Source organism: Bos grunniens, chromosome 1 (assembly GCF_055505025.1).
Source record: "Bos grunniens cultivar Pamir isolate PY7600 chromosome 1, Bosgru_T2T1.0, whole genome shotgun sequence".
Lineage (NCBI taxonomy): Eukaryota > Metazoa > Chordata > Mammalia > Artiodactyla > Bovidae > Bos > Bos grunniens.
In genome coordinates, this window is record NC_141165.1 from 62,073,453 (window position 1) to 62,095,769 (window position 22,317).

General features: G+C 39.2%; 1 protein-coding gene across 38 annotated transcripts in view; it reads left to right on the forward strand.

The window, feature by feature from the left end:
* FNDC3B (fibronectin type III domain containing 3B) overlaps window positions 1–22,317 on the forward strand; it is a 361,710-nt gene that overhangs the window by 41,331 nt on the left and 298,062 nt on the right. The gene's annotated exons all lie outside the window — the stretch shown is intronic.

The following is a 22,317-nucleotide window of genomic DNA, read 5'->3' on the forward strand; positions in this document are numbered from 1 at the left end:
CTGTGTTTTGATGGTGGTTCATTGATAAGCCCATCACAGGTTGAGAGTTGATATTTACTTAGTCAAAGTCTTCTGGGCCCCAAAGAAGATTTACACTATGAATCTCTTTTTGGTTGTATCTATTAGGGCTACTCGGTGGTTGCACATAAAATATAATGCATCTGTTAGGTTCTCTGCTAGGGGTTTTGAAGTATTAAGTCATTTTTTGTAGTGACTTCCTTAGGAATTAGAATTGGTTGCGAATTTCCATTGCCTAAGTTGTTTCCCAGTGTTTGGAAATAGTTGATTAACATTCTTGAGAAAATCAATTAGCTGACCATCACAGGGTATCATTTTAGTCTAAGGCTTTAAGCTTAAAAATTGATATATAAAGATTGAAAGTTGTGACATTATATTCTTCCAAAGAATCGTCTAGTTAGTCAACATTTTTTAATCCCTGTGCTCCTTTCATGATTCATTCAAAGACTGATTGTTACTAGTAGTTTTCAGTTAATATTAGAAAATGTGAAGAAAGAGTCTGATTACCTTTTGGATTCTCCCCTTTAAGAACCATGTAAATTTGCTTTTGTCTTAATTTACCTTTCCAGTCATCACTATTTTCTCCATCCATCAGAAATGTAACTCTGGTTTTTGTGTTGTTGTTGTTGTTTTTTGTCTTGGTTAGCTTGCTTTCTTTGTTCTCTATTTTTTCTTTATGTGGTACAAAACTTAAGTCTGGATTTTTGAGGTAATGGTAATTATACTAACATTGTGGATTTTTAAAAATTTGTATATGAAAAGTGATTATATTTAAAGTGACTTACTGAGTGTTAACAGTTTATACATTAAAATCTAAGGATCTTATTTCATATACACATTTCAATGTAGGGCATTTACTTGATATGAAAGTTACTTTCTATCTTTTAAAGTCTATATATTATATTGAATACATTTTTAAAGACTTTATTAGAACAGTTTTAGGTTCACAGCAAAACTGAGCAGAAGGTATAGAGATTTCCCATGTACTTCTCTGCCCCCACACATGCACAGCCTCCTCCGTTATCAGTGTCCCCCACGAGCGTATTACGTTTGTAACTATTGACGAACCTCCATTATCGCCCACAAGCTGAATACACTTTTGAATGGGGAAAATAAAATTATTAACAGTATTGCAAATTAGAAGACCGAGCAGTTGTGTTGGTAAAGGTTGGTAATAGGTGACAGATTTTGTATTCATACCTGTTTGCCATTAGTCATGCCTTTTGTCAGTTATTCCTCAGAGCAAATAGATCAGCACATTAAGTTTTGGGGTTTAAGAAATGAGCTTCAAAGTGTAAGGTGGTTAATGCTTACCTAATTGGCTAGGAAGAGTGTTTATTGCTTTTAAGGAAAATAATTTCCTCCTGTTTCATATTATCTAGCACATTGGTTGAGTGAAATTAATTGTTAACTTGAAGCACATTTATTTTCTATGGATATGAATATTCCCAGAGTACATTTGACACTTGATAATACTTAATTGTGGATTAGGTTCATGGCTTCTTGTGATATGTTGACATGCAAGTCAGAGGAGCCTATTAACATTTACAAAAGTTCAATAACAAGAAACTCGTCATTAACTAGGATGGCAGGAAGTAAGGAGTAGTGTTTTGGCGTTTGTGGTCTTTTACGTATGGGAATTCTTTCCTGTACTGATCTGGTAAATTTGAAAGTCTAACCAACATATATTTTTTTCTTTTATAAACATGTCTCCCACCCCAAAGTAATTTGAATGAAATCAGCTTTATCCCTGTCTGCCGAAAGTCATTTGCTTTCTACGGATAAATAGTATTCCTTGTTATTTGCAAGGCTGATGTAACAACACAGCTGTTATATGCTTGGCATTTCTGCTTCTGGTGAAATGCTATTTGTGCAGATTTATCTGATCCAGATGTGTGACCAGCAGGCTACATTTCTAATTATAAGGATAGCCAAATTCCATTATAAGCACATCATGGGATTATAGGGCCAGAAGGCATCTTGAGAGGACATCTAGTTCATTCTCCAGCTTTTCAGCAGGACCACACTTCATAAACCTCTCCAGCATTGAACAAAGCAGCAAGGAATGTTCCACCCATGTATAGGCTGAAAGTAGAATCATCGGAATTCTAACTGGAAAAAGAGACGAGTCCCTGTGGTCCAGCCCTCTTGCTTTATGGGTAAACAGATTCAGGCCCAGAGACGTGTGATTTAATCTGGACTTTTAGGACTCTGCCTAGAACTTACTCTGCTTTCCTGTGCAGAGGGGGAAAGGATGGAAAACTTGATTGGAAACACCAGGTTCACATCCAGATGTAGCTCTCTGATTAACTTCATTTAGAAGTAGGAGGTCTTGAATTAGTGACAGATGGATTCCATTGGAGCTTATTAACTAGTTCTGAAACCTAATACGGAGTGGGATATTCTATTGTAGTGTGTGTTTATGTTTGTGTACATCAGTGATACAGCACAGAAGAAATTAGGCATGCATTTAGGGTCTGAGGATTTGCAAGTGTTGTATATAAGCTTACCAAGAATGACATATCTGAGTAAATGTGTGATTCTTCAACTTGATTTGACATTGTTGAGTCTGAGGTTTGATTTTGCCTCAAGATAATAGTGACCCCGCTACTGTTTTACCAATGTTGTCAGAAGACAAGGGACCGCAGCCAAGGGTGTACCAAACAGCATGAGCTCCAGTACTTGTATCAGTTCCTCCTTGCCCCCAAGTCCCACGTGAGTGATGCGGAGCATCCAGATGGGGTTGTGCACAGTGAGATGGGGTTTCTGCTGTTGTGTTCTTGTTGTTTAGTTGCCAAGTCGTGTCTGACTGTTTTGTAACTCCATGGACTGTAGCCCACAGGGCTCCTCTGTCCATGGAATTTCCCAGGCAAGAATCTTGGAGTGGGTTGCCATTTCCTTCTCCAGGGGATCTTCCCCGACACAGGGATCGAACCCAAGTCTCCTGCATTGGCAGGCAGATTATTTACTGCTGAGCCACTGTGTTTCTGCTTAGGGACACTTTACTTGGGGAATCCACTACTTTTGTAGCATGCAGTGAGTGAACTTGCGCTTTGTCTAGAGGAGAGCCATTATCCTATCTGTCAAGGTCGTTCATTGCAAACAGAACTTTGAGCAATAGCCTGGACAGAAAACAGTCTGGGCTTCGCCTTTTAGCATACCTGGCAGGACATGGAGGAGCACCGGAGACTGATGGAGAGTGTCTCACAGTGATAATATCCTGTACTTTCTGTCCATTTATGTGCTAGAAAGTAAAGATGATCCAATAAAATGCATTGCTAGCAACCTCACAGAGAGTAAAAGTATTAGCTGTTAGGAAGCAAATTCAAAATAAGAGAAAATGGTAATTGCTAGATAATCAGGAGAATGAAAAAGGGAGGGAAATATGAAGAACTTTATTTCTTCTGTAAATTGACATCTTGTTATGATACTTATGGACGTGGTCAGTTCATATTAAATCACAAGCAAATCATCAGGGATTATAAATCTTGTTTCTACACTGTTAAATCCTTGACATCTTTTGTGAAATGAAAGTGGGTGCCATGTGGACCCAGGCCTAGGTTTAGATCTGTTTCTTCACTGCACTGTGGCCTTAATGGTTTTAAAATATTATTATTATTAGGAAAGTTCATTGTACTTTTTTATTTAAAATAAACCTTGCCCCCCACCCCCACCCCCACCCCCTCCCCCCGCCCCTGCCACCGCCCAGTTGTTGCTCAGTCACTAAGTCACGTCCGACTCTTTGTGGCTGGTGGATTGCAGCATGCTGTGCTCCTGTTTTCCGCTGTCTCCTGGAGTTTGCTCAGTTTTATGTCCATTGAGTCAGTGATACTATCGAACCATCTCATCCTCTGCCGCCCCCTTCTCCTTTTGCCTTCAGTCTTTCCTAATGAGTCAGTTCTTTGCATCAGGTGGCATAAAAAAATAAAAGTTTTCTACATTTCACCACACTGTAGCTCAGAATTCATAGTGGTTGCTATACTTCTATGGCCTTTGGATCAGTCAACATTAGAGGGGAGAGGAAATGTTAATGATTTTAGTGGCTGCTTTTTCCTTTTGAAGGATTAGAATCTAATAAGTGCTTAGGATGTTTAAGAGGTATTCTGAATGTCTAGAAATAATCACAATACCGCATCATAAATATAATATTAAAATATTATAAATTCACTTTTCTCAAGTAGTAACTGAAGATTGTCTTACAATAATGGGGATTAGCTAGGCCAGGTAAACAGTATCTTTATTTTGTGAATAAGGAAACAGGCATACACAAGGTAATTTGTGCATTGGTTATATGTGAGTTGTGTTAGGCTTCTCCCTACTTAGGAAAGATTTTGGCCCCAACGAAAACCTTCATAAGACATGAGACTAGTTCTGTAGTACCCTTCATTCTACTTGACCTGCTCTTCTTTCATGTGTGTGTGTGTTTTTAAACACACAGCGATATAAGAGTATCACTGTCTTACACACTACTACCTAACTTGTATGATCATTGTTTCTCCTTTGTTGTTGTTCAGTTGCTAAGTCGTGTCTGACTCTTTGCGACCCTGTGAACTGCAGCGCGCCAGGCTTCTCTGACCATTACTATCTCCATGAGTTTGCTCATTGTGTCCATTGAGTCAGAGATGCCATCCAACCATCTCATCCTCTGTCGCCCCCTTCTCCTCTTGCCCTCAGTTTTTCACACCATTAGGGTCTTTTCCAATGAGACCAAAGTTTCTCCTTTCTAGAATGTAAACTCCATCAGAGCAAGGGGTTTTTGCCTTTTGTTTCTCCTGTGCTCTGGTGAATTACTGGTCTGGAACAGCATCTAACCCCTAGTAGGTCCACAGTAAGTTTGGTGATTAAGTCAATCAACATGTGGTATGTTATATACCTAGTACTATAAATTGATGAGACTGAGTTTAGATAATATTTCCAGCTTTGGGCAAATGATTGGACATCTCTGGATAATGCCAATTGTTTCATCTGATAGGGTGAGATTGAATTTTTAAACTGGGCTGGGAGATGTGGCGTGCACAATGTTTTTTAAAATTTGGAGGCAGCTTTTGAAAATGAAGGGATTTCCCATAAAAGAAGGTTTCTGCTTTCTCTTGAAAACCTGGCAACATGGACCTGTGTTCTTGCACGGTAGTGAAGGTTGTAAGCTTGGTGTCAGCTCCGTGTTTAGAAGAGGTGTCTGCTCTACTTGCAGAGGTCTCCATCACTAGATACTGAGGCTGTCAGTTGTTTTTTGCCATCGTGTGCATACTTTAATTTTTAAAATAAAAATGTAAATATGAATTATTTATTCATGGCCATGTTTCCAAAACAAGAAGCAAGGAAGGTAAACCACTTTGCTCGTTGACATTCCCTTCTTGGCTCTTGTAGCCATTTGGGCATCAACAGTTCCTTGATGTTATGATTATTTAAAACCTCTACCTCTTTCTAGTTTTTATGACTTTAGCTGTGAGTGCTCATAATATGCAACAGGGAAGAAAGTGCTTCAGACTTGGAGGAATGAACTTCACTGTTTTGACTGTACAAGTGGCAGCATGGAATGCGAGTCCGGGGAAAAAACGCTTCCTTTGTTGAACTATAGATGCGTAATTCGTTTAAATGTTGGAAGTGCATGGCCACATTGCTGTGTGTTCAGGTACAGCATTAGAAGGGCCCTAAAGGTGTGTGTTCTCTATTTGTACTATTTCCTGTCTCCTGAGGAGATTTTTTTAATTCCTGCTTCTAATATTGGCAGGAAATACAAAAGATTTAGAAAGCATTTTGTTGTTTGGAAAAAGTGATTTCCTTTCATCCAGGAAAAGTGAATGTTTTAGATTTGTTGTTACGTTAAAGACTTGAAAAATTGAGCTTTGGATCCCTTTTAATAGGAAGAAGAAATGGCTTTCTCTTCCTAGAGGAATTCAAAACAACTAGACAGTTTCAAAACATCTTTAATGTGGAAATGTGGCTTATATTTGGGCATTGTATGGGCAATTAAGATTGTGCAGGCTTTAGACTCAGGAATTGCATAGGATTAACCATTAGATCCAGCCTTCTTTTGACTCTTTACCTAAAGATTGGGCTAAGTTCTCAGGTGGAGAAACTAGGTGAGATGTTACTTACATATCATTAGATAATCTGTATAAAGTAGAATTTCATATAATTTCATTAGGAGAGTTGAAAATTACTAAGTAGCTAGAGCAGTGTTACCAAAAGATCATTATCTGATAAAACACCAGCCCTTGGGTAAAGTTGTACTCATTCTCAGTACATATTCTTGAAATCCAGCATTAAAGAACCTCTAGCTATTCAATGCAGTTTTCAGACTTACTTGATAGCGTTCCTTTTTCACATAAGGCATGTTAGCATGAAGCAAAATATTTGTTCCATGGTGTATACTTTGGAAATTATCATCTGGCTGGATTTAGAAAAAAAGATACTACATGTACTTGGTTCCTGTTTCTGTATAGGTGTAAATGTTTCCCCTCCCCTTTTATTAGACTTGCAATTACATTTTTATCAGGCCACTTCCAGGGATGTCAGGCAGTGACATGGTTAAAATTTAGTGTAGAATCCAGATGGAACGTAGAGGATAGTTTTGAGTGGTCTTTCTTTTATTTGGAGAACAAATATATCTATATTGATTTCCTGTTTTTCAGGTCATATGCTTCTAGTTAAGACACATAACTTATCATGCCTGAATTGTAAATGACCATTTTAGGTGTGGTTATCTTTTCCTTGTGCTGTTGTTCTTTTGGAGACTTACTAAGTGTAGGTAACACTTGTTTTCTCTGAGAGCTTCATTACTTGCCTGGTTTGGGACTTTGCAGAGAACCTGATGGACTAGGGGAAACGCAGTGGAATAATTAACGTTTTGGAGTTTAGTAGTTAGAGTGGGTGTATATGTGTGTGGGTGTTGTAAAGAGTGTACAACTTGGTTAGTTTTCCTGTATGAACTTAGGTAGAACAAAATGTAGAAATTTGAAGCGATTTGAGAGGCAGGAGACCTGACTCTTAATCAATGCTGTGACCTCTAAAAAATAAGGAATTGGATTAGATAGTCCTAATTAAAGGTGCTGCTGATGTTAAAAAAAAGAAAAAAAAGAAAAAAAAGAAAAAAAAGAAAAAAAAGAAAAAAAAACACCCTTAAAAATTGCATTGCAAAATTTAAATGCTGAGGTTGTGTTTTTGAAACTAGTATAGGTTGTAACATGCTAGGAGGGAAATGAAACTCTCATGGTGGAAAAGTTTATGCTGATGTAAAAATATGATTTGGAATCTTTGGTATTTGCCAGGGGCTACAAGAATTAAATGACTCTCCATTTGTAATCTTTTTGTACCTCAGGAGGGCTGCAGGAGAGTTTGAGAGCCCTGGGTTGACCTCATTCAGGGATCTGCAGGACACATCATAGTCCACAGATAGCAGGAAGAGTAACATAGTATATTCACTTCTGCCTTTGGCTCTTGAAGCTTTTACCATTTATCACCTCAGCCATTCACATTTTCAGGGAATTAATTAGAACCAGGGAAGTGCTTGCCACATCTAGTTCCTGAGAAGTCTGCAGCCTAAAAATGGGTATCATACAAGGTGTGACATGAATGAGTGTTATATGGCTATTGTAATTTTTCTTTAAAGGTAACGTGGTTAAAAAAAGTGCTTTCTAGGGAAAATATTTGAGTTGTGCTGGGTCTTTGTTGCTGCACTTGGGCTTTCTAGTGCAGCAAGCAGTGGCTGCTCTTTGTCGTGGTGTGCAGGCTGCTCACTGAGGTGGCCTCTTTCATTGCAGAGCACGGGCTCTAGGTGCCAGGGCCTCGGTAGTTGCAGGGTGTGGCCTCGTAGTTGCGGCGCATGGACTTCGTTGCTCTGAGACATGTGGGATCTTCCCAGACCAGGGTTTAAACCTGTGTTACCTGCATTGGCAGGTGGATTCTTAACCACTGGACCAAGGGAGGTCCTGGGGAAATATCTTTTAAGTGGTACTTTATTTGTGACTCTCATCCCAAATTAGTGAAATGCTGTGTTAGGATCGCAGAATTTAGAATTGTAAGGAAATTTGCAGATAATCTAGTCCAGCCACATCACGTTGCAGATAAATGAAGGCTTGGAGACACTCAAGTCACACAGCTGGTATTTGTAATAAAACAAATTAAACCAAGTCTCTAGATTGCCACTGAGATCCTCTTTTCTCATATCATGTAGATTTCAGGCAGCGTGTACAGTGCTAGAATTCCTTGTGAAATGCTTTAAAAAATTGAAATATATCAATAGTGTACATGCAGCAAATTTTCAAAATTGAGTCTTCACAAGTATGTTTTGAAATATAATTGATCATTTAGAAATCATTTTAAAAGTAAATTCTACAAAAGGTAGCTGTACAAGTGCAATCTCATTGTTTGTGTTGAAGGCATTCTCCTAAGGATATGTGATGCTTAAAACAAGTAGCTTGTGTAAAGGGTATAAAAAAGAACTATTTTTATTCATGTATCCAGCAATAAGACTTTTAAGATGCATAGACAATGGCCAAATAATATTCAGGGTTCTGGTTTAAGTGATAGGGAAATTAGCTCTCTTATGGACAGAAAAGGCATTGAGAGAGAACTGACTGGTCGTGGTGTTGAATTTCACAGAATTAGTTTTGAATAAGTAGGATTTTCAGTGTGCTGTGAGCTTTTTAAACTCAGAGTAACTAATACCCATAGGATTTTGTAGAGTAAAAATTAGGACAAATTATCTCCTTTTTGAATTCTCATTTCTGAATGAAATCTATGAATCAAGAATGTATGAACACATCTTTCAGAATGTATTGAAAACGTGTTTCAGAATGTACGTTATAGGAGCACAGTATATGATTGGGGCAAGACAGAATTGCTTAGACCCCAGGAAAAAACAGTAAGAATTCTTTAGTGAGCGCTGGAAGCAGGCAGCAGCGCGGCACAGCCTCTGCCGAGGTTGGGGGATTTCCCTTTGATGGTCAGGCCTGAATCCTCAGTTGATGGAAGGTAGTGGGTAGATGGTGACACACACCACTCACAAGTTGAATGTCAGATTTACTGAACCCTCAGCAGTATGATGCTTCCAGATTATAATTTCAATCATAGCAATATCTTAATACCTTGACAGAAGGGTCTTGGACCATTAAAAAAAAAAAAGATTCCAATAAGACTGTTTTGTAAAGATCAAGGACATGGAGGTTTGAGAAATCTCACTCTCTACTCATTATTTGAAGGTTTTTTTTTTTTGAAATCTTCGTTCATTTACAAAGTTAGCCAAATGTGTAAAACCGTATTTCTAGTGTTTGCACAGTGCCAGGCACATAAGACACCCAATAAATGTTTGAAAACTGAGGGAAGAAATTTCCAGATCTGTCTACTCACCTTTATCTCACTTCAGTCATACATATGATTTCAACGTGTATTCATTTGTAGTAGTGCTCTGATTGTGGTAATCTGTCAGATGCGACTGTCTGTTAAATAAGTTGAGTCGGTGTGCTTTATTTTAATCTCTTAATTATTAGGTGTTGATTAAAATTTTTAACAGACGATTTAAAATTCTCAGACATTACTATTGTCTTTGAAATGTTGAACAAAATAGAGGTGGAGACCAGGGTTCCGTCTGGAAGCTTGTCCAGCACTGGACGTAGTGTTCTCTTTTCTACTACTTGGGTTCTGATTGGGAACAATTGAGTGGGGGGATCCTTGGTGCACAAAGGATGGCAAATGTGTGGCATGGATCTCCTCAGTTTTTAAATCTCACTACACTGGTAGCCATCTCTCAGCTCTCACTGGCCTGGGGCAGTGAGGCTTTCTCAACACTGTAATCCAGGCAAGTACCAAATCACTTTGAGTGGCCTTGAGAAAAAAGCCAGGGTTCTCACCAAATAGCACCTGTTAAGGAGCTGGAGAAGGATTTGTTCTTAAAACACACACAGAGTTCTTGGTGGAATCAGAATAACCCAGGTTTTCTGATTCTCCAGGGTAGTACTCCTTAGCACTTTGTTTTCTCATCTAACATGATGGGATTGTGAAAATAAACTGAAGGGATATCCTCACTTAGGCTCCAGCTCACAAGATTAAAACTAAACCATTCTTTACCTTATTTTATCTGGATACTGAAAATAATAGAGCTAATTTAAGTTTTCATTTTAGTATTCTCTTCAATGCTATGAAGAATTTGGGAAATAATTTACTAAAATAAGACTGGGGTTAAGGGGTTGGGGCAACACAGTAGAATAAAATAAAATTCTTCTGAAGAACTTGGGAAAATATTTTTAAAATTTTGTTGGAGTATAGTTGATTTACAATGTTGATAGTTTCAAGTATACAGCAAAGTGAATCAATTATACATATATCCACTCGTTTTTAGATTGTTTTCCCATATAGGCCATTAGAGAGTACTGAATACAGTTCCCTGTGTTCTGCAGTAAGTCCTTATTAGTGATCTATTCCCTTGTGGCTCAGATGGTAAAGAATTCGTCTGCCAACACAGGAGATGTGGATTTGATCCCTGGGTTGGGAAGATCCCCTGGAAAAGGGAATGGCAACCTACTCCAGTATTCTTGCCTAGAGAATTCCATGGACAGAGGAGCCTGGCAGTCTACAATTCATGGGATCACAGAGGCAGACACAGCTGAGTGACTAATGCTTTCACTTTTTCATATATATAGTAGTGTGTTTATGTCAATCCCAATCTCCCAATTTATCCCTCCCCCTAGCCTTACCCCCAGGTAACCATAAGTTTGTTTTCTACATTTGTGACTCTGTCTGGTGGATATGTTCATTTGTACCTTTTTTTAGGATTCCACATATCAGCAATATCATATAACATTTGTTTTTCTCTGTCTGATTTATTTCGCTCAGTATGGTAATCTTGAGGTCCATCCATGGGAAAATATTTTTTTTGAAGTAGCAATTGTTAGAGGTACAAGCATGTCTCATCTGTTAAGTAGAGCAGGTAGGAGTTTCACTTGGCAATGCTGTTGCAGGTTTTAACTGCATTTATATTTGTTGTTGCAGATGCTTCATATATATTTATATATATATATAAATTATATATAAATTATATATGTATATATAGATGGGATTTTACTCAATTTTGAATTACCAAGCTTTTGTATACTATTAACATGTGAAAAGACAGTACAGTTTGAAGAAGAGGTATACATTTTCCCTTAATTTGTAAACATCTGAAAAAAATTATTACATATTACAGGAGTCTGATATTTTATAGATTTAGAAATAGGCATTATAGGATTATGGGTTCTGTAATCTCCTAGTGCTTTTTCTAAAGAGTATATATCTATGCATGTATGTATACATATATGTATGTGTTTATGTATATTTGTTTTGGAGCATCTAAATTTCAGGTTTATGAAGCTTTGTCACTACAGTTACCGGAAATATAGGAATGCATTTTGTACTGATAAAATGTAACACAAAAGTTGTTAGCTTCTTCAAATAATAGGTTTTTATTTTAACACATGTGAAATTTTTGTTTATTCATCTTGACACAAGTAGTCACTGAAGAGCAATTTTCAAAACTGTGTTGCTTCCAGGAACGTCAGCTGGAGTGCTCTGGCGTTTCGCTAACATTGTGCTGTGTATGTGGTTTGGGGGGCAGTGATGAATGACTTTTTACTGCTTCAGAAAATAAGAATGCAGCTTAATCACAAGATGGGCCAGTTATCTTTGTTCATTTCATAACCATGGAATGCACCTCTAACCTTAACAACTCTTCTTTCAAATGCTTTCATAAGCCATCATCACTGGCAGAAAGACCAACACATATTACAGGTCTCTCTGATAAGGGTTGATTGTGTCCTCTTGGCAAAGAAGAACAGCAACCTTCATATGTCAAACAGGAGCAGTACAGAGTGTAAATCTCCTGTATGTGGAAGATCTTTGTAGATACTTCAGCAAACCTAGAAGTCTGAATAGACTGAAGCTAAAGAAGTAACTTCTTGAGTATCAAGGAATGCATCAAATATCTGAGCCACTACCACATGCCAGGGTCCTATACCAGTATCCTGAGAACCTTTTAACAGGTGCATATGCTCTCGCCTTAAAAAAAATCTTCCTTAAGTTGTTATTTAACTTCCTGATACATCAGGTCAGGGAGAAGTTTGCCCAAAACACATTATTTGTAGGTAATAAGTAAATGAGGAAAATTTGCTTGCCTAGAGTGTCTCTTGAGTCTTCAGCGAGGCTCAACTACCAGATATGGGAGAAAGTCAAGCAGTCCATCACTCTCCTTTCACACTTGAGGGTAGGAAGCCCCAAAGAGCTCTTAGTGGAAGTCACTGTAAACTGGAGTAACCTTGAGGTGGCATTAAGCAGCAGATAAGCCTTGGACGGGGATGCCTGGCATGCTGCAGTCCATGGGGTTGCGAAGAGTCACACACGACTAAGCGACTGGACTGAACTGAAGGCTTGGGCCAAAGGTAAATGTCCTAGGAAAGAGGAGGAGAGGAACATGATGCACAGTTTCAGCCATCACACGCTCCTGGGGAGTCATGACACTGGTGGGAGGGAGCGTTGTGTGGACAGAGAAGGAAATACATTTATATAGGCAGGAGACTGTAGAGGATTTTTTTGGCCTGAAAAGTGTTTTTGAGCTACAGAATATGATACCTAGCCTCTATATATAGCGTTAGGAAAGATCTAAGACATGGTATAGTGTATTTTAGGACTTTTCTGAAAATGCACATCACCTGCTCTTATTCAGAGGGAAGATATCCAGGTCGACGGAATCCTGGGGATTCTGATTTAGTAGTTCTGAGGTGGAATCGAAGGATCTGGATTTTTAAACAGCTTTATTGAGAAAAAATTCACATCATACAGTTTACTCATTCAAGATGTCAATTTCAATATATATGTATTTTAGCATATTGGCAAGATTGTACAGTTACCAACATTATCAAATTCTAGCACATTTTTGTACCTTCTGAAAGAAACCTATTAGGAGTCACTCTGCCATGCCCACCCCCACCCTTACCCACCCTGCCCAAGCTCCAGGCAACCACCAATCTACTTTCTGTCTCTAAAAATTCACCTGTGCTGGACATTTCATAAAAAGAAGCTATACCATACGTGGCCCTCTGGGACTGGCTTTTTCCCCTCTGCATAGTATTTTCAAGGTTAATTCATGTTCTGTCATGTGTCAGTACCTCATTCCTTTTTATTGCCAAATAATTTCCCATTGTGTAGGTATACCATATTTATTTATCTTGAAGTCGATAAACGTTTGGGTTGTTTCTCCTGTTCTTGGCATTTATGAACAATGCTGCCATGAACATTCATGAGGAATTAACGTTTCTAAACAAGCACCCCACCTGATTCTGTTGCAGTATTTCCTGTGTCAGACCTGGAGCAGTTAGCTCAGGGAAACTCCTGCTTCCACAGTGCCCAGTCCCTCATTCTACATCTCTCAGGAAGGCTGCTCTGGCTTCTGCTTAAAGAATCCCTGGTTTGTGAAAGTGAGTGGTGGCCCAATGAGAGTGGTATGTGTCGGAATGAATTACATGGTATGTGTGTGCAGGTTAGAGTGGACAGAAAGGGGAGAGGAGAGAGAGATGGTAGGCAGGATAAGATGGTTCCAGATATTTCCAGAATCTAGAAGTGATTTAACTCCTCAATTAGGACCCTGGCCCTGCTAGTCAGGAGTGTAAGAGTCAGAGGAACAAAATTTTATTAAAGAATCCTTTCAATAGTGGTGATTTAAAATATTCAACACTTTATATTTTTAACTGACTCAGACATGGTTTTGTCTAATTCTGACCTTATCTATTCCTATCATCCTGTTTTTCCAAATAAATGTGTTTTCACCGACTGTTTTGAAAGAGGAAATCCGGGATAACTAACTGAAGGATATAGGATAATTTAAAAAAATGCTGGGTTATGGTATTTTGAAGCCTGTGGTCAATTAGGGATGTTTAAATATTGTGCAAGCCTGTGTCAGACTGAACTTTTCAAGGTTCCTTTTTAGATTCAGGATTCTGTGGTGTATCTTGAAACTGAAAATAGTTTCTAGAGCCAAGGCCGCACCGTCCCTGCGGGTCGGCCCAGCTGTGCCCAGGGTGAGGGCAAGCCACACCTGTGAGCCACTGTACCAATTTAGAAGGTGGAGCTGCTACCATCAGTGACCCTTCTCAGGAAGTCTTAGAAGTGTGTTTTGTATAATAGGATTTTCATTGGCCAAATGTCCATTATCTGTTTCTCATTATTCCATTGGCTTCTTTGACAAATATGAGATTGCCTGTAAAGTGGTCTGTGTTCTATATACATTTTTGTCCTTAGCAAAAGTATCTCTTAAAAAATAAAGGTCAGAATGTATTGATAAATTCTTCATCCTACCTGTGCTGTGCTTACTTGCTCAGTCGTGTCCAAGTCTTTGCAACCCTATGCATTGTAGCTCACCAGGCTCCTCTGTCCACGTGGATTCTCCAGGCAAGAATACTGGAGTGGGTTGCTGTGCCCTCCTCCAGAGGATCTTCCCAACCCAGGGACTGAACCCAGGTCGCCCACATTTCAGATGGATTCTTAACTGTCTGAGCCACCAGGGAAGCCCCAAAATACTGGAATGGATGGATAGCTTTTCCCTTCTCCAGGGGATCTTCCCAACCCAGCAATCAAATCCAAGTCTTGTGCATTTCAGGTGAATTCTTTACTGTCTGAGCCACCAGGGAAGCCGTCATCCTACCTGCCTAACCATCGTCACTGTGAGCACTTTGGTAGATAGTCTTTCATTTCTGTTGTCTGTGAAAAACATATTCCTAGTTTTGCAGAAGTTGGACTACAGCATAGACCTTCTGTTGGTTAACCTATTATTCCTCTATGTTGTTATTTCCCTATAAACAGTGTATTTTGTACATCTTCCTTTGTTAGCAGGTTGATTTCAAATCCGTTTACAATTGGCAGCATAATCTTTCATTGAGTAAAGCAAAACTTTTTCCCCGGAAACATAGAAACACAAATTTGAACTTACAGTATTGTATGGGGACCATTCACTTGATAATTCTATGTAAATACTTACACATAATCTAAGAGTGTTGTATCATTATAACCTGATGTCAGATAGAAAGAAATTATGCCTTTAATACACATTGATCTTCTCAGTTGAATACATGGTTATTCCCTTGCTTTATGCTAAGGTCCAGGACCCTGAAGACTTTGCCACATTCTCTGAAAATGTTAGTTAGGAACCAGTTCTTTATTTTTTAAAAGTTGTCAGTGTTATGATCATGAAATATCAGAAATGAAAAATAGGCAGGTCTATCGTGTGTAAACTATAGCCCTCTAACTTTATAGGTTTCATATGGATAGAAGAAATTGAAACGAAACACATCACCTTTTTAACAGTGGATGTTTCTAGGTGAATAGAAACCTTCGCCCTGTTTTTCTGTATTTCCAGATTCCTAGAGTGAACATGTAGTATATAATATATGGGGATGTGGGGATTAAAACACAGGACAAATATTTTTAGGTTTCGGATGAGGGAGGGTGCACCAGTAGGGAGAAACCACGAAGATAAGAATGGGTAGTTACTTTTCCACTGAGAATGAAGCCTGCCAGCCCTGAGGGAACTCTGGCCCCACCCTGTTCTTTTCATAGCTGGAGTTTTTGAAGTCCTTTGTGCTAGTTAGGGACTAGCATAGTAGGCACAGCTAAGTAAGTGTGTAACAGATTGCTATTATTAGTTTATCTTGAGACTTGCTGGGTCTCATTTGATTGACGGAGACTTCTCCACCTAGAAATTTTGATTTATTTTGGCAGTTTAAAGATTTTTTGGAGTGCTTGTTATCTAAAAAAGGTAAGAAGACTGGGGAACCTGCTTTCCCTTCCTCCCTTAAAAAAAATAAAACAAAAAAACTGTTGGTCCTAGTGAGCATGCCTAATCTTAGGGATTACTCAGCAAGCATGACCTCAGGGCTGGTTTTGTAAATGTTACCAAATCAATCTATTACTTAACCACAGATGTTCTTTCATAGACTGTGTTCCACACAGTCCAGGCCGAATGGTGGAAGTTCCTTTTGGGAGAGTTGGCTAAATCATGTCTTTTAGGTCTTTATTTGTATATTTGTACATTAATTTGGAAATACTTCATCACAAAAATGTAAGCAGTCACATGGTGCAACTTAGATTGAATTAAATGGGTTTATAAAAGTTAACTTTTATGATTATACAAAATATAGATGCTCAAATATAAATATAAAAGAAAAAATATAACTCATTTCATTATCCATTGGTTAAACATTGTTAACATTTTGGTTTTATTTCATTACAGTCCTATAAGCAGTTATGTGTACATATGTACCCTGTACATTCCACTGAATATTGTTATGAACATCTCCATATAATATTTCTGGTTTACTCTTTCCATGCTGCAGTAGTGACTTCCTGAAGTTTGTAAGTAGTATTTATGGGTACAGATCCTTTTCATTTTACGGTGACTGCCTTAAGTATTAGACTTCCTATCAACCCTTGAGATGTGCTAATGGTGATATTCTTTGTTGCTGTACCCAAACTGACAAGTTGTTAGAGCTTGATCTAACAGGATCCAGGGACCGTGATCATGGAGTTCTGTTCCCTAATTAGAGAAATGAGAAAAGCAAGCCAGAGGAGAGTTGCCCCTTGCCCAATATCATTAAATTATTTAATGACCTAAGAATACTCCTGTAGGAAGCAGCTGTTACTTCTCTTTAGCAGGTTGAGAAATGGGGTATTGAGAATTTAATCAACATTTTTGAAAGAACTGAATTGTGTGTGTGTTTTAAAGCTAAGGTAGGGAGAAAAAAAGAAGAAGAAGAAGAGAAGAAGGCAATGGCACCCCACTCCAGTACTCTTGCCTGGAAAATCCCATGGACGGAGGAGCCTGGTAGGCTGCAGTCCATGGGGTCGCTAAGAGTCGGATACGACTGAGTGACTTCACTTTCACTTTTCACTTTGATGCATTGGAGAAGGAAATGGCAACCCACTCCAGTGTTCTTGCCTGGAGAATCCCAGGGATGGGGGAGCATGTTGGGCTGCCGTCTATGGGGTCGCACAGAGTCGGACACGACTGAAGTGACTTAGTAGTAGTAGTAGGGAGAAAAAAGTCAAACTGATGAAGGCTCAGTGGTTCACCTGCCATTGCAGGAGATGCAGGTTTGATCCCTTGGTCTGGAAGATCCCCTGGAGGAGGAAATGGCAATCCACTCCAGTATTCTTGCCTGGGAAATTCCATGGACAGAGGAGCCTGGTAGGCTGCAGTCCATGGGGTTGCAAAGACTCAGACACAACTTAGTGACTGGGCCCACAAATTTATGAAACTTACTTGTTTATTTCATTTTTCAACTAGCAGATGATTGATATGACGGCATGTGTCACCATTATCTTTGTTTCCTCACATACTTGTGCAGAAGTCATTGATACGATGCTGACAGTGCCCACTTTCCCATTTGAGATGTTAAAATAATTATTTTTTTGCTTTGGCAGTTAAGCAAAATGGTCAGTATTTAAGGAACCCTAATTTTCAATAGAGATAAATGACTGATAAAATTTTGATTTCTTTTAAATTGCTTATTAAGTACTAACACCTTTCATTAGTTTTGAAAAGCAATAGCTTCTTAGGAGTATTTTCCAGTTTTTTTGAGAAAAGCAAATGTCCTGTCCTTGTGACTTTTTTTAAAACAAAGTGATACCCTGAGAGATTAGCTACAAAATGAAATGTACTTGTCAACTGCTTCCCTTTAACCTTGGGAAGAACCTGGGGGCTTGATTGTGGACAACACCAGCTTTGTTGACCCTGAAGTGTAGGCAGTTGGGGCCTGTGAACATGGCATTTACCGTCGCCTGCCTCGGAAAGTTCTCTCTGGAACAGTCTGAGGTGCTCTTGGTGAGGCCTGCTTCCTGTGTGAGTACCTATTGTGGAGGCCTCCCTTGAATGGGAGGTTTGTGAGAAGTGGTTTCCCACCAGCACACAATGCGGCCTCTCCGCAACGTAAATACACTTTCCACTCGGGGTCAGGCTCACAGCGCCTGGCCAGAATCCCCTTGCAAAGAAAGTATTTTGTAGTTCCATTTATTTATAGTGGCCAGTGAAAAATTAATATGCTTGCTTCATCTATTTTTAAAAATAAAAGGGAAGCCCCTTACCTAACAGTGTTTGCTGAATGTATGTCAGTTGACTGTGGCATATTTTGATCTTGCTTACTTGCTGCTCTAGGAAAATGAATGTCACCTTTTCACGAACTGTTCTGTCTATATTTGAAGCTTGAGATTCTTGTTTTAAGAGTTATCCTTATGTGTCAGGAAAACTCCTTTTGGGTTCTCTGGTGAAGACCTAAACAGATCAGATCAGATCAGTCGCTCATTCGTGTCCAACTCTTTGCGACCCCATGAATCGCAGCACCCCAGGCCTCCCTGTCCATCACCAACTCCCAGAGTTCACAGACTCACGTCCATCGAGTCAGTGATGCCATCCAGCCATCTCATCCTCTGTCGTCCCCTTCTCCTCCTGCCCCCAATCCCTCCCAGCATCAGAGTCTTTTCCAATGAGTCAACTCTTCGCATAAAGAAAATAAAGCAGTGACTGTATAAAACACTAGATCAAGTCATCTGTGGGTTTCACATGGGCTCACTGAGCAGTCAGTGAAGGTCTGGAGATCAGGGCAGATAAGAGTCTTACTTGGGAATGGCAACACAAAATTATTTGTCTTTATTTCCTTGGAATTGATGGTTTGCTTTGAATCCAGGGCATAAACGTGACTGCTTGAGGGAATGAACTCGGTCCTCGTCCAGCAGGCTCGGATTTATTGGAGTCAGGTCCCACTCTGTCCCGAATGTGACATTCCTGACATTCCAAGCCCAGGAGTACCTGCTCCCCAACATTCACTTCCTATCCCTCCAGCCTGCTGCTCTCTTATCAAGACTTTACCAAATGAATTTGTTTCATGAAGTACTTTAAAGAGTGTAACATAAACTCCTGGAGAGAAAAGTCCATGCTGGAATTCGGATACTTTTCATTTGGGTTAATTTGTTCTTTGTTTCAGACCCTGCCAGGTGAATTGTGGATGTATAGAGTATATAAAATAGGGAAGTTTGTCTACGAGAAAGTGAATTTACATTTTTCTTACATTTTTACATCTAAGGTGCTTGGCATGGAGTAGTGGTTGTCAGAGTCTGGTATGGGGGTGCCCTTGGGTGATCCTGAAATTCTTTTAATGGGGTTCATGAAGTTGTAACTATTAATAATCCTAAAATGTTTTTATGTCTTTTTCAATCTTATGCTTTGTGTCCTTCAATAGTGTTAACTGAAAAATACTTTGTCTTTAGTGCTTTTGCATGAGGAGAAATACAAAAATTGAATTGGAGACCATGCATTTTGTAGCAGAGTTGAAATTTAAAATTATTTTTCTGGAAAGGTTTTAAAGCCTGTTAGTGGACTGCTTAAATTTGAAGTTTGAATGATTTCAGCACAAAAGAGTGTCTTACACAAACCAGAACCTAAGTGAATGAATAAATAAATAAATACAGCCTCCTTGCATTTTCTTAACAAATTATATTAGTGTAATTAATGATGTCATTATTCACAGGGGTTGCTTAGAATATAAGCAAGTACCATGCTTTCAAACATTTAGATTCACTTCATTTGCACGTGAGTTTGTATAGACCAATTGCCATTTCATCCAGTAAAACAAATCTCTGCAGTTTTTTTTTCTTTTTCCCTTAAAAGAAAGGAAAAAAATCTTTTTTTCCTGAAAAATTCCACATTTTGGAGTCTTCAAAAATATCAGTCTGAATTAGTAAAGTGCATATTCATGTTAAAATTTTGTTGTAATGGTCTAAAATCTGAAACAGTAGATAGACACTCCCTTGCACGGTGTGTCTTTGCACCTGCTAATTCGTTTCTTTATAAGCATCGTTTCATGTGAATTTTCTGTTTCAGTACCTTGTAAGTTCTAAGGAACACCTGGTATTTGTGGTGTGTTTAGTCCCATCAGGGGAAATACAGAGCTGCTTATGAGGACGTCATCAGTTGTGGACTCTTAAAGAAATAGTTTGTTTTAAAAAACGTGTTTGTAAACTGATTTTCAGTGTATCATATACTATTCTTGTTTGTTTCTCCACCACCCCATCTCCCCCCATATAGGAGAGAGGAGGAAATATTGGAACCAACATCTAAAATTAGTAATAAAGTGTTAGAAATATTTGAAATGCATATTTAATTATAAACTGAATAAAACACCAATGATGCTTCTACGAGACTGAAGTAACAGCTTCAGAGCTCATCCTTGTCGTGAGTGTTTTATAACATCAATTCGACAAAACTGAGTTTGTTGTTGCATAAATAAGCATGACTGGGTTCTATATGAGCTGATTAAGGAAAAAATTTTAGTATTCTTCTGGCTAATCAGAAATGAAGGTTGAGGAAGGGGGCATGTTTTGAGACAAATTCGTCTTCTGGCACACCTAATACTAGGAAAGATGCCACAGCTGGGAAATCAGAGTTAGACTGTGAAGCTTATCTCAGATGAAAGTTTTCATAGAGCATGGTGGTCTGTTGATGGGTTTTGTCAGAAGTGCCCAATGTGGATTTGGGTTATCGAATATAACATTTCAGTGTAATGCTATTTAAACCTCACGCCTTTGTTTCTAGAATCCTAAAATTCTAGTACAGTCCCTGGCACACAGTGGATACTCACTAAATATTTTTTAAAAGAATGGTTGATTATCTTTGTTCGTGTCCTTTTCTTTGATGTTATTTTAGATTTTCTTCAGCCGAGTCCTTCTTTTGGGATATTGAAAATAATATAATCTTGAAACCCATTGTACCAAATACCTTGTTCTAAACAGTCTCCTCATCAATAACCTGCTAAGCTGCCCTCCTTTGTGAAGTAATTTTGCTTTTGTGTTTCATTATGGCCCATCAGAGTCAGAATATCACCACTGAGGGTTTAACTTCAGTATTTTCTAGTTTGTTTTTCTGCTGGTTCCTTTTTCTCCCTAAATTTTAACCATCTGGACTACATGATAGTATAGTGAATTTGCTTAACTTCCCTTTAAAGTACTTTAAAAAGTGTTTTAAAAAATCATTAAATCTGCATCTTGGTAAGGATACACCAAAAATTCAGTTACTGGCTGTGTGTACAGGGAGCTGGGGACTGGATAGGAGAGAGATGTACTTTGATTGGGTGTCTTTGAAAGTTACCTTTTGAATTTTGTACTATGTGCTTGTTTTGTCTAATTTTTCAAATTCACTAACCTATGAATTTTTCATCAGCCCTTCCACTGCCACGTTTTATTGCCAGATTCTTAGATGTTATAATCAGCTCGCTCAGAGAACGCTGACGTCTTACCGTCACTTTCTGTCTAAGTCTCTTTCGGCACATCACTTAACCTCTCTCAACCTTAGTTATAATAATATCTGATCAGAGGGGAATACTGCCTCTTTCACTTGAATGCTGTGAGGCTCGGGAACAATTAGTGCACAGGGGCTTCAAGCCGTGACCGTCTTTGCTTTGGGGACTCTTCCTCTCAGCCTTTCCCAGAAACGGTTTGGTGTTTGCAATACATTTTCCCTTCCCTCCAAAGTAACAAATGTTATACGTGGCTGTTAGGTACCCAAGTGGTTATAAACATGTGAATTTAATTCATAATAGATCTCTAAATGCAGAATAATAAGAAACATTTTGGATTTCATTCGAGGGAAATGTGCTGCTGCTACTGTTCAGTCGCTCAGTCATGTCCAGCTCTGTGCAATCCTATGGGCTGCTCTGTCCGTAGGATTCTCCAGGCAGGAATACTGGAGTGGGTTGCCATGTCCTCCTCCAGGGGATCTTCCCGACCCAGGGGTTGAACCCAGGTCTCCTGCACTGCAGGGAGATTATTTACTGCTAAGCCACCAGGGAAGGCCATCTAGAAGTTGTGTTAAAGCACCCATGTTACACATGAAGGAACTGAGGCCCGGGCCTGTGCAGGCACACCTTGAGCCAGGGCCTTGCCGAGCAGCGGGACCTGTCAGCCTGCTGTGGGGCTTCCAGGCAGGTGGCAGTGCCCGAGGGCTGGGGAGGAGTTGAGTGTCTTCATAGTATAGATCTCCTCTCTTTCTAGAACCCTGCCATGGGTGCCGCCACGCCTCCCCCCCACCGCCAACACACACAGCCCCCCACCCACCTACCTCAGAGCTTGACTGGTGTGGGGGTAGGAAGACCTAGAGCTGGAGGGGCCTTTAGGAGTGACTTTTTTTTTCCTTCCACTTTTGGATTATAGTCTTCTAGACCTTTTTCCAACATCCTATAGAAAAAGATATAAAGAAACAACCACACAGTTCCAAGTCATTGCAAAGAA